This window comes from Podarcis melisellensis (genome assembly GCF_964234715.1).
Source record: "Podarcis melisellensis genome assembly, chromosome: 4".
Lineage (NCBI taxonomy): Eukaryota > Metazoa > Chordata > Lepidosauria > Squamata > Lacertidae > Podarcis > Podarcis melisellensis.
The window spans coordinates 58,632,857-58,644,996 of NC_138531.1; the positions used below are offsets into that span (position 1 = coordinate 58,632,857).

Below are 12,140 nucleotides of genomic sequence, written 5' to 3' on the forward strand. Positions count from 1 at the left end.
TTTTGACAAATTCCAGGTATCCAGTTGCTGCTGAATATTTTAACATGTTAAATTCCAGTTTACAAATGTATAGCCAGCATTACACATATCTAGTGGTTTATTATAACTTTATGGATAACAGAAAAGAGGCTACATATATGTGATTTGGTGAATGTACATAATGTGTAAATATTCAAGTGATATCAACTGTTGTGAAGAATCAAAGCACACTATCCCAACTTTGGCAGGCCATAAGAAAAACAAAGAAGCAAAACCCAGCTTCTAATTATTTACAGTAAACATGCTTGTTAAGGTGATGATTTTACAAGTGTTTTAAACTTTGTTCCATGCTGATAAACACCAGGCTGAATGACAGAACGTTTGACATTTCTAATTTTAGACAATATTAAATATTTATAATATTTATAACAATTGGCAATTGACAGTTGGCGTGTTTTGTTCTGGTTTTGCTTCCTTCAGAAATTTTCTTCTGAAATCTGTTAACGTCAGTTCTAATGTTAGGAGCATACTTTCATTTAATTTATGCTTTTCTGGAATTACTAATAATTTTTAGGTTCAAAACTGTCAACCATTCTGCACAGAAAACACACTTCGTCGCCTGTCATTTTGGTGAAAAGAGAATTAGTGTTGGCTGCTCCTGTGCCCAAATCCTCACATCTCGCTAGGAAGTAATTTTAATTCCCCGAGGTAAAAAGCCATCAATAGTAAAGTATGATGAATTAGTTCACTCAAGTAGGTGTGTGTTTTCTGACCTTGCTGTGCATGTGTTTAGCTACTCTCAGTGGCTGAGTCAAGCTTGGTGGGGGCTTAATCCTGTGCCCTTGTACACGTATACTTGATTAGTAGTTGTGGTTATCTCAGCAGAAGACATTCCGCCCTCCTCCTGGTATTGGTTGGGACCCAGGCATTGGGGAGTAAAGTCGAAGGAGAAAGAAAAGAGATTTTGCATTAGTATTCTATGAAAGCCTTACTGTCTGCAGAACAAATTGATTGCTACAGTGTACCTGTGCTTGGCACCACTGCTGTGAAAGAAAGGTATGGTTGTAATCTGTTTTATTGTATTACCTATTGTCACACTCCAGGAATGTTTAGCATTAAGCTCTTTCTTTGGCACATGGCTATATGGTAAAGGAATGAAATAAAGGAATGGGAAAGTATGAGAGGGTGTATCTTTGTTCACTACAGTAAACTATGTAGCCAGTTGTAATGAGGCACGTTTTTTCCTGTATATTCCAGTAGTAGCATAAATGGAATGCTAACAAAAATGTATGTCAGTGTTTTGCAACATGCAGAGATGGATGGAATGACAAGTAATTTTGTAAGTTCTGAACAAGCAGAGGGATAAGAGAAATATTTGGTTGTGGACATGGTTTTGTTATCAAGTTAACATTTCACTGCACTGCTACTGCACACTGTGCTGCTCAGAGAATGAAATTAAGGGAAAGATGCTCACAAATGGTAGATGCTGCATGCTTTAATATGCTAAAGAGTTTTTCCCCATTAAAATATGCTCTCTCTAGGTAGATATAAAATGTAGATGATGAAAATTAAAATTTGTTTTAACTTTAATTTGTCATAATTTCCTGTAATTCTATAAAGAAAATGCTGTAGTGCCCATTCTTCCAACGAGTCAGCTATAAATCTCATCAGTTAATACATTTGTATTTTTTTTTCCTGAGTCCTGTGCTGATCTCAGTTATCTGTGTGACAGGAAGTGCACAGCACTCTATTAATAAAGATTCAGACTGTTTCATAGTGATCTCTGTAGAGTACTCCATTGTTGACATTGCTGAAGTTGTGTTTGTAATTATTTGGATATTTGCTTTTGGCTCCGTTAAAACATTTAAATTATTTCAAACCTGATAATACAGAAAATCACAAGCAGTTAAGATGAGGGACAGGTGGCAAGCTTTGTAATGCATTTCAATCTGATAGAGAACACAAGCAATAGCTTCACAAGGAAATGCAATCCCATCTCTAAAGATCTGCAGAAGCATTTAAGATATTTGGAGTAAATGGCAAAACTGACATGGATATTAAGAAGTTTAGCTTTAATACAATGTATGAAAATGAAGTATTGATTACTGAAAGCTATAGGCAAAGATCTGTTATGATGTGCCATATGGCCTTTTGCATTCAAGCTAATGTTTTATGGATGTACAGAGTGATTATTGTAATAAGGGCATATTTGAGTTTTGTAATATTGTAATAAGGGCATATTTAAGGGCAAATCTGAGAATCAGATTTGATTTGTAATTGTGTGAATAGTTAAAAATTACTCAGTATAAAAACCCATTAACAATGTAAGTATCAGAAGTGTGGACAAGCCATTATAATGTGTTTTCTTACACATAAATAACAAATAAATTAGGCTCAACTTCAAAGTAATGTAATTTGTTGTTTAAATCTCTGTTTCTGTGGTGCACAAGTTGTCAGCTGAAAGCAATACATGCAATAGAAATAAATGAGTAGTTACTTGAAAAATGACAAAGCTATCAAAAATAAAACCAACAGCATGATTCTATCCATGTTCACTTGGAAGAAAACCTTGCTGAGTTTAATGGGATTTGCTTTCAAATAAGTGTGCATAGGACTTCCAGGTAAATGCAGCAAAACTTGTAAGTTAGAAGATAGTTGCCATGCCAATATTTATTATCTGCCAGAAAGAATTAACATTTATGCTACTTTTACTGTTTCAAATTGCATTTTTAATATTGTATTTCATTATTTTAATTTTCTGTGAGCTACCCAGTACCCATATAAATATAAGTAAATGAATTAATAACTTTTTGTTGGACATTATAAGTGTTGCATTGTTTTGAACCAATTATTGGGTGTTTGTGTTTTTTTGGGATTTATTTATTGCCCAAACATACAAATAAAATTGTACTGGACTGAGCTTAACTTTCTTTTAAATACAATTTAATCTGCTAGGGAAAAAAGCAAAAGGAGCAAAAGTCATTAAATCCACTTCAAAACTCTAAGAATATTCTGACTTGTGTTTCAGTTGTTGGCAACTACCTCCTATAATATTTTATAGGGAATCATTATTTATTTGTGGAACATACCTTAATTTCTATCAGACCATAGGAATACTGGGAGTATCACAGATTTTGAACATTTTGATTAGAGATAATCTTGTGTCAGTCAGATATATTTATATCTGTATTTCTTCTTGTCATAATTTTAAAATACAATTTGGGGCATTAATTTCTTTTTATTAGGAATCATATCCAAAACAGTGATTTGGAAGAGGCCATTTACTGTGGGTTGGTAGTACATAATGTTATACAATCTTAAGAATGCAACAGGAAGTATACCTCTTAATTTTACTTCCAAATACTTTCCACTTCCTAGTTCCTTCCATTTATTTTGCTTTTCACCCATCAAACACACCTCCCAATGGATCTTGTAGCCTCCAGGAATTTTTCAAATAAGTATTCTTCCATCAGTATGCAGTTTTTTTTGTAGTTAATTTTGGATAAGTGCTTCATTGCACTCTTAACACATATACACAACTTTTTTTTTTAAAAAAAGAATAAAATAAAGAGCCATATTAAGGTACTCAAAAAATCTGGTGTGTGTGTGTGTAGGAGTCATGGCTGTATGCACATGCTTATGCTGCAAGCTCTACTTTTGACCTGTCCATTGCACTTGGATCTCTACTGCAATCTGTCAGATCCCTAACACCCCTTGTCTGTCCTCAAGTGTACAGACTAACTTTCCGTGCCTCAGTCTGGATATTTTTCATTCTATAGAACTTATCAAGCTAAGCTGTTGGTTCATAAAGGGTAGGATTTATCAAGCCTTTGTAAAAATAAATGCCTGCATATACAAAGTATTTATTTATTTTGTAATAAAATTTAAAGCTTTGTACTGCATCTACAGTATAATATTGTTTTGTCCTTGCAATTAGTACGCAAGTCAATGTGTCTATTACTGTGCCAGAACTCTAAGTTCTTGAAAAACACATCTCTCTTGAGGACACACATAGAATTGCATTTAAACTGTAATTGCTCCTTGCTCCTTATGGCTTATTAAATCTGGTAGGATTGGGCCAGGGAGATGATGAACCTAACCGAAGTAGGCATAGGGGTGTGTGGGCCTCCTAAATAAGCCACTCCTAAAAAAAGAGCATCCCATGAACCCAGAAGAACTGAATAAATATTGACCTCTTCCTGGGCAAGATTCTTGGGTGGGCGGTCACAAAAGAGACCCAAGCATTTTTGGGATCCATTTTATACAGACCTGGTTATGGCCCTGAGACTGTGTTGATTCTCCTTGATCTCTCAGCAGCTTTTGATATTGTCTGTGGCATGCTTCTGGAGCAGTTGTCAAAACTGGGAGTGCAGATGATGTTCTGAACCAGTGTCTAGCTGTGATAATGGGCTGAATGAGCCCAATAAATTGAAGCTCAATCCAGACAAGATAGAGACAGTAAGTGCCTTGGTTCAGATAAGTAGTGTGCAGCCTGTTCTATATGGGGTGGCACTCGTGAAGGTTCAGGTATGCAGCTTTGATTCATCTTTGACATTGGAACACAAGTGGCCTCCATATTACAGATATGCCTTCTACCGGTTTTGGTTGGTTGACCAGCTTTGGCTCTATCTGGATGCAGGTGAACTGGCCTCAGTTGTCTATGTCGTGCTAAACATGTGGCAGGAATACTGTAGTGAGTTATGCATGTGACTTCCTTTACAGTTCATAATTTAGGTTAGGTTAGAATTTAGTTTATAAACAAGGACCACATGGTCAGAATATACCAAACCAATTCTGATACAACTGCCAATTGATTTCTGAGTCTTAGACAATAAAGTTTTACATGTCTGGGGATATGATGCCTTATGGAATGCTTTCCCCATAGTAGCCTGCCTGGACCCTAAGCTCAACATTGGTGGCAACCTCTCTGTGTGCCCCTCCAGCAGCAGTTTGTATGGTGGCAACAGGAGGACGTGCCTTTTCACTAGTGGCCCCCTTTTTATGGAATGCCCTCCTCAGGGAGGTTCATTGGACACCAACTGTGACATGTTTTGGGCACCAGACAAAGATGTCTGCATTCTCCCAGGTATCTTAGTTTTATTTGCAGCAGTTTGTGGTATTTTAGTTTGTTTTGGGGGAGATTGTTCTTTGGTGGTCAGACTGCTGTGTTGTTGTTTTGGAAGGGGATAGAGGAACTGTTTTATGCTTTAATTACTTTAATATTGTGTTTTGTTTTAAATATTCCATTCTGTATATTTTGATATTTTGCAAGTCACTTCGAGATATTTGTATAATACAAATGAGTTGTGATTCCTGCACTGCAGGGGGTTGCACTAGATGATCCTTGTGGTACCCTCCACCTCTACAACTTACGATACAATGAAATTATATATGATTGTCATAATGAAAACATGTGATTAAAGGTTCGTGTTAACAGGACTGGCATGTGTATTCTCTGCACACTTTACCCTCCTTAAATTTTCCTTTACTGTGTGAATAGGACTAAGTATTGCACAGGAGGTTTATTAAGTGCCTTATAGGCCAGAGATCCACTACAGCTGTGTAAGGGTAGATCTAATATGTATAAGAAGGCAGACAATTGTATTCAGTAGAAGAGAGTGCTTATGTGCTTGGGTTCAGTTTCCCACAGACATCTGGTTGGCCACTGTGAGAACAGGATGCTGGGCTAGATGAACCGTTGGCCTGATCCAGCAAGCTCTTCATAGAATCACAGAACTGTAAAACTGGAAGGGACCCTGAAGGTCATCTAGTCCAACTCCCTGCAATGCAGGAGTCTCAACTGAAGCATCCATGACAGATAGACGCCTAAGGAACGAGCAGTCTGGGCCACACACAGATGCCACTGGTGGAACTATGAGAGTTTAGGAGAACTTTTAAACTGTACAACTGTTTTTGAGGTTAGGGGCAAGATAATGGAAACTGTAATCATACCCATTTTTTAAAAATGGAAATTTGAATCTAGTATCTCTCGCATCATTTTTCATGATTAGGACTTAAGGAATGGGTAACATTTGTGCTTTCCTGGCAAGTCAGAAGTTAAGCTAGAACAGAATGAGAGTCCCATTAACATGATTAGTGTTAATATATTGAACTATTTATTTATCTCATTTATAAATAGCTTCCTATGAAGCATCTCAAAGCAATTTTGCAATACAGTAAAAAAAAATATTATTAAAAATTGAATGTATAAAAACAATTAAAAACAATTTCAAACCCAATACAGACATTGACTGGCTGACAAAGATGGAGATGATATTAGTTAGAGAAATTCCTAGCATAGAGAGTATTTGCTTGCTTGTAACAGGACGGTATCCTGAACTGAAGAGATAAGCAGCTTGGAGGAGCTTTCAAGAATGTTAGTGCTATTGCTCAGAGTCACTTTTTTCCATATGTACTTGGTTCATAGGCTGGCACCTCTTATGGATAGATTACCTGTCACTACAGTGATCCATGCTCAAGTGCTAAACTTCTCTGTTAAAGTACATTCTACATGAGACTGGTCTTGAGAACCTTGAAGTTTCAACTGGTCCGGAATGCTGCTGTGCACCTGTACCAGTTACACTAGTCACTATTTCAGGTTCAATTCAATATGCTGGAGTTACCATAACTTTTAAAGGCTTGCTTGGCCTGGGATTAATACCTGGTAGCCTATCTTCAGTTGATGCCTCTCCTGTTAACATTGCTAACTGCTATATCCTTCTATTGAGTATAGATATCAACAGCTAGGAAGAAAGCATTTGCCTGAGGAAATATTGAAGTTTACATACAAGTTAGAATTTCAGAGGGGGGACGAAACTTCTATATTGACAAACTCTGGGTAGATTTGTTTTGTTACTGGCCTGTTTTGTTAATTGTTATTGTACTGATTCTGTGGATGTTTTTGAGCTTCTGGAAAAGCAATGTTAAGCAGTTAAAATGAACAAGCCCTCTACCCTTCTGTGCTTTAAACCACATTTTCCACCTATCTGCTCAGGTTTTCAAAACCCATTGGCACTACCCTGCCCTCTTTCTTTAGCTACCACATTTCTGGTGCTGTTGTTATTCCCCCTTTCCCCAAAGCTGCTCAGCTTGCTTCTTGACCAGTCTATGTGAGATTACACTAACCAGATTGTCCTTCTTCTGTTGTCATAGAATTTGCACTATTTGTTGATATCTACTGAATTTTTTCCTCAGAAAAATTAATATAGTGATGATAAATTAGAATGTAATTTGAAAGTTCTCATTTGTTATACCATGGGTTGAGATTATGTTAGATTGGTCAATGGTTTTTGACACAGCTTTCACAGCTTTTTCACTTACTCTTTTCTTAATGCTCGGTACAGATGTAATTAAGCACTGCTAAGTAAAAGTGGGTTCTGGGATTCATGTTATTTTCCTCTTGCTCCTCCCTACTATCTAGCATGAATTCTTATCCTTACCACTAGCCTAGACAATGGTAAAGGGTTGCATTAGAGCCTAGCCCATGGGTAGGCAAACTAAGGCCCAGGGGCCAGATCCGGCCCAATCACCTTCTAAATCTGGCCTGCAGACGGGCCGGGAATCAGCATGCTTTTACATGAGTAGAATGTGTGCTTTTATTTAAAATGCATCTTTGGCTTATTTGTGGAGCCTGCCTTGTGTTTTTACAGGAGTAGAATGTGTGCTTTTATTTAAAATGCATCTCTGGGATATTTGTGGGGCATAGGAATTCATTCCCCCCAAAAAACAAATATAGTCCGCCCCCCCCCAAGGTCTGAGGGACAGTGGACCGGCCCCCTGCTGAAATAGTTTGCTGACCGCTAGCCTAGCCCATGGTTTTTACAAGCCAAAGTTCTCTCTCATCTTTGACCATATTAAAAACATCACAGTTTGCTCTAGGTCTTAGGGCTGAAACAGATGTAAGACAGCAAATTTGTGATTTCTCCCATTCCCCATTTGAAAGCAATCACAGGGGCTCTAATTTTGTTCATAAAAGAAAAGGAGTGATTCCCCCCCCTCCTTCCCAACTCCCACATGATTTTGCTTATCAAAATCAACTCTCTCTTCCTGAAGCTGCTATTAGCTCACCAGTGGAGAAAATGTAGGCACAGTACAGATACATGTATTTTCCCCCACTACTGGTTTAATAACAGATTTGGGGGTAGTAATTTAGAGAGAAAAATATGGAGGTGAAGGATATTTCCCCCTTCCTTAGTGCCACTGATTGAGTGAAAATTGGAGCCCCCACAGCTTCTTTAAAAGTTAGGGGAAAGAACATCAGGAAATCTGATACTGGATTTGCTACATAACACATTTTTAGCCCTTAGTTGTGGAGTTGGAAAAGTTGCTGAAGGAATTCCATTATTTATACTACTAATTTATAGTACTTTGTTCTGGTTGTGACATTAGTATTGCAGTATTTGGTGTGTTTTAAATCTTTTTAATGTCTTATGGTGGTAACTTTCCTTTGGTTAAAATGTGGAACAAAAATGAAAAATAAACAAAATCAAGGGTTTCATTCATTGATACCTCTTACAGTGATGGAAAGGCCTTAGATTCTGATGAGGCTTCCATCAGCAGAGTGGTCAGGAAGGTAATATTAGCTGATGCACTCTTTAAGATCTCAAATCTTCTCTGGATTCAGCCTCCTGCTTACTTCCAAAGTCTACTACAAGAAGCGTTGATGGACTCTTCAGAACAGCACACTAGGTTGTCTCCAGGAGGAAGGGGGAATAAACATCTCTTCTCTTCTTGTTCAGGTTACAGAGCCCAGCTTGGGCTTTCCTTCAGTGCAAGTGACACCACTGGATACAACCTTAAGGTTAAATTGTATGTAAACTACAAAAGAAATATGATGTTTCGGCCCCAGCTTTTTCCATTGCTATATTCGGACTCCAGACTTCTATAATCAAGTCAATTTTCACTTGAGAGTCAAAGGTCCAGAGTGTTTGCAGAGTTCACACAATTTTATTATTTATACCCTGCTCTTCTGAAGTAGACCTGTTCAAATTAATGGGCCTAACCTAGCCATGTTCATTAATTTCAGTGAGTCTACTCTGACCAAAAGTTGGTTGAATATTACCTTAGAATTCACCAAAAATAAACCTTAAGCACCTGTCTCTTGTTAAAGAACAAAGTTTAAACCAGTGAAAACAAGCTGGTGTTTCAGAAGAAAAAAGATAAGATAATCCTCTGGTAAGGGACCTGGGTTACAAAGTGTATAGTCATGATGACATTGAAGGAAGCACAGTAAAATAGAGAACATTTATCTTCGTTGGACTGCTTAAGCTGAGTACTGAGTATTCTGACCTTGATTCTTTTAGGAGATGGATCATTTCAAAGCCTAAATATAGGGGGAAGTGGTCTCTCAGATAAAGTTACAGACACTTGATTTAGCACTGGGTAAAGTTCTCCTTCTTACTAAATTTAAAGGGATGTCCTCCAATAGGGTGAAAATGAAGGATTTCCTTCAACTTCAACTACTTTTACTGTAATTTATATCTTTCTCTAAATTATTTAGACAAGGTGTAGGTTGATTCTTTCTAAATTCTGTTTTGAATTTAGATGGAAAAACACAATATTTTACATCATTAATGAACTGTTCTTCCAGATAGTGGTTAGGAACTTTAGACTTCTCACGTTTTTGTCTCGGGGATTGATCTTTGTCACATTTATAAACTATGGCTCACATAATAGTTCTTCTCCATCCCTATTTAATCTTTGACCTGGCTTTCCTGAGAAAGCAAACTAGGTTGTCAATTAGTGCTAATTAGTATCTATCATTTGGGGAATAGAGACAGCATGCCAGCCATGAGTAGGGTTGGCTGCTTTCTTTTAAAAAAATAACTGCTTAAAAAATTCTGGAAATACTTGGGGTGATTGACTTATCATTCTCAGAGTAGACCCAGGGAAATCAGTGTAATTAAGTCCATTTATTTCAGAGGGTCTACTCCACGAATATTGCCACATATATGCCAATTCTGTATATTCAACTAGTCGTAGATTACTTTAAGAAAATGAAAATATATTCTGAATGAGAATTGTTTCTGTGTCCAGTGCTCTTTGTTGGTTTAATATTTCTGTTTTGCCAGTGTTGCATGTCTGTAAGTTCAAGTAATCTCAAACTGCACACATTCCATTCAATGCTCCAATAAACATCCCAGCTGAAGATACCTTGATACAGAAAGTGCCAATTAGAACCTTCTTTGTACCTCTGCAATACCTCCTACATAACATGGGATAATGAAGAAATTTCTTTGTAACTGTATGCAATTGCTTTTAAAGAAGAGCACATAATTATATATGTAATTAATATAAGAATGTGGTTTATCTTAACTTGCATGCCAAGCAAAACTTAAAAGATTCCACTAATATCTTCAAGCAGCCAACCCTACCCTAAAAATTAAGGAATTTTTAAGATGAGGCCTTGATTCATGTCAGCTTTGCAGGAATAAAAAGTAGGGAAAGAAAGCAATTGCCAGGCATTACCAGTACACCAGTACAAGAGGCTACAAAACATACCACAGCCCAGCTGGAGCATACATCTCAGAAACAGAGCTCCTTTGGGGAGGTAGAGATTATTTCAGGTCATGGTCGACTCCACTCCAGACCACTGCTAGAGCGGATTATTGGCTGTCTACCAAAGCCCTGCTGGTGAACCTAGGTTTATTTTGGAATCCCACAATATTTGGAGGCACACACTGTATTTAGACTTGCACTGCATGCTATACCCTATTCCCTGAGCCCTACAGTCCATTCTTTTTTGGACTGCAGATACTTCACAGTCTCACCTATCCATATCCATCTAGTGGTCCTCTGCTGGTGGGAAATAGACATGCAATGAAAGAAAATATCAAATAAAGAAACATTCTAAGATTTTTAAAAACCATCCATTTAAAACAAGGGTTATTACTCTTTACAAATTCACTGATGCACCAAAAATCAGAACGTTATCATTTAGGCTCATGCCTTAACTTCCACATTATATAAGCAGTATCAAAGTTATATCCTCTCTCATTTTGTGTTTGCTTACAATTTATATTCCATTAATCTATGATTTGTCTTTGTGCACCAGTCCTCTTCCTCTGAGGTTCAGGGTGAGAGTGAAGTTGGTATCAGTATATCATTGCTTAATAGGAGGCACCACTTTAGCTAATGGGGCCTCCTGCTGCCGCCGCGCCGCCGGAGTACGATTTCTGTTCTAATCCTGAAGCAAAGTTCTTAACCTGAGGTACTATTTCTGGGTTAGCGGGGTTTGTAACCTGAAGCGTCTATAACCTGAAGCGCCTGTAACCCGAGGTACCACTGTAAACGCTTAAAATTCTAAACTGCATAATTTACAACATCTTTTTTTTCTTTCTTCTCTTACAGATTACTGAGGTATTTGAGGGCATATGTACATCTACTAAAACAGTGCATGAACACATCAGTAGCCTCCAAGAAGGAAAAAGACATAAACTGAAAAGTGGCAGATTGTCCATGCTCAGCTGTCTGAACCAAATCCAGAAAAAGAAACAAAAGGAGGATCATCAGATGAACTCTGCAAACAAAATCAGGTAATCCAGACTCCACAATCTTGACATAAACTTGAGTGGGGTGGATTTTTTTTATTTTTGGTAAGCTTCCCTTATGTCAGCAGCTCATGCCAAGGCACAAGTGAAGTATGTTGATATTGCCTGCTGTCACCCCACAACTGTAACATCTCACTACTGCTGTGTCCATAAGGAGAGCTGCATGCTATTCTCCCATGAAGTCCTTTTGTTAGCTCTGCAGCAGAAGTAGAATCCTATTTATTACAACTGGCATGATTCAAAAGCTCTCTGGTCATCAGCAATGATGTTTTTGTTTTTTTCATTTGTCATGGATCTCCAAATCTAATTCAACCACTGGAAATTGAAGGTGTTCTCAGGACCATTAGGGTGGACTATTAATTAAATTTCTGTAGTTACATGCACACAGTTAAGTGCAATTTATGCACACAACTTGTGTATGCTTTTTGTCATTTAAAAATACATGTAGGTGGGAACCCAAACTAGGTAATGCTGTTGATTTAACACCGTATCAAATTCAAATTTGTATGTCTTGACTGGTGACTTGGTGGTTTTTTTGGCCCATTTAAGTATGTCTTTTACTGCTACTTAGATTGCATAGGGTAAATAGCGGCAGTGGCAGATGATGGAGCA

General features: G+C 37.5%; 1 protein-coding gene across 1 annotated transcript in view; it reads left to right on the plus strand.

Moving 5' to 3' along the window:
• Positions 1–12,140, plus strand: part of NRIP1 (nuclear receptor interacting protein 1) — a 72,059-nt gene that overhangs the window by 46,583 nt on the left and 13,336 nt on the right. Inside the window, exon 2 of the mRNA XM_081908903.1 lies at positions 11,329–11,513. The gene's annotated coding sequence lies outside the window, so the exon portion shown is untranslated. The remainder of the gene's footprint in view (positions 1–11,328; positions 11,514–12,140) is intronic.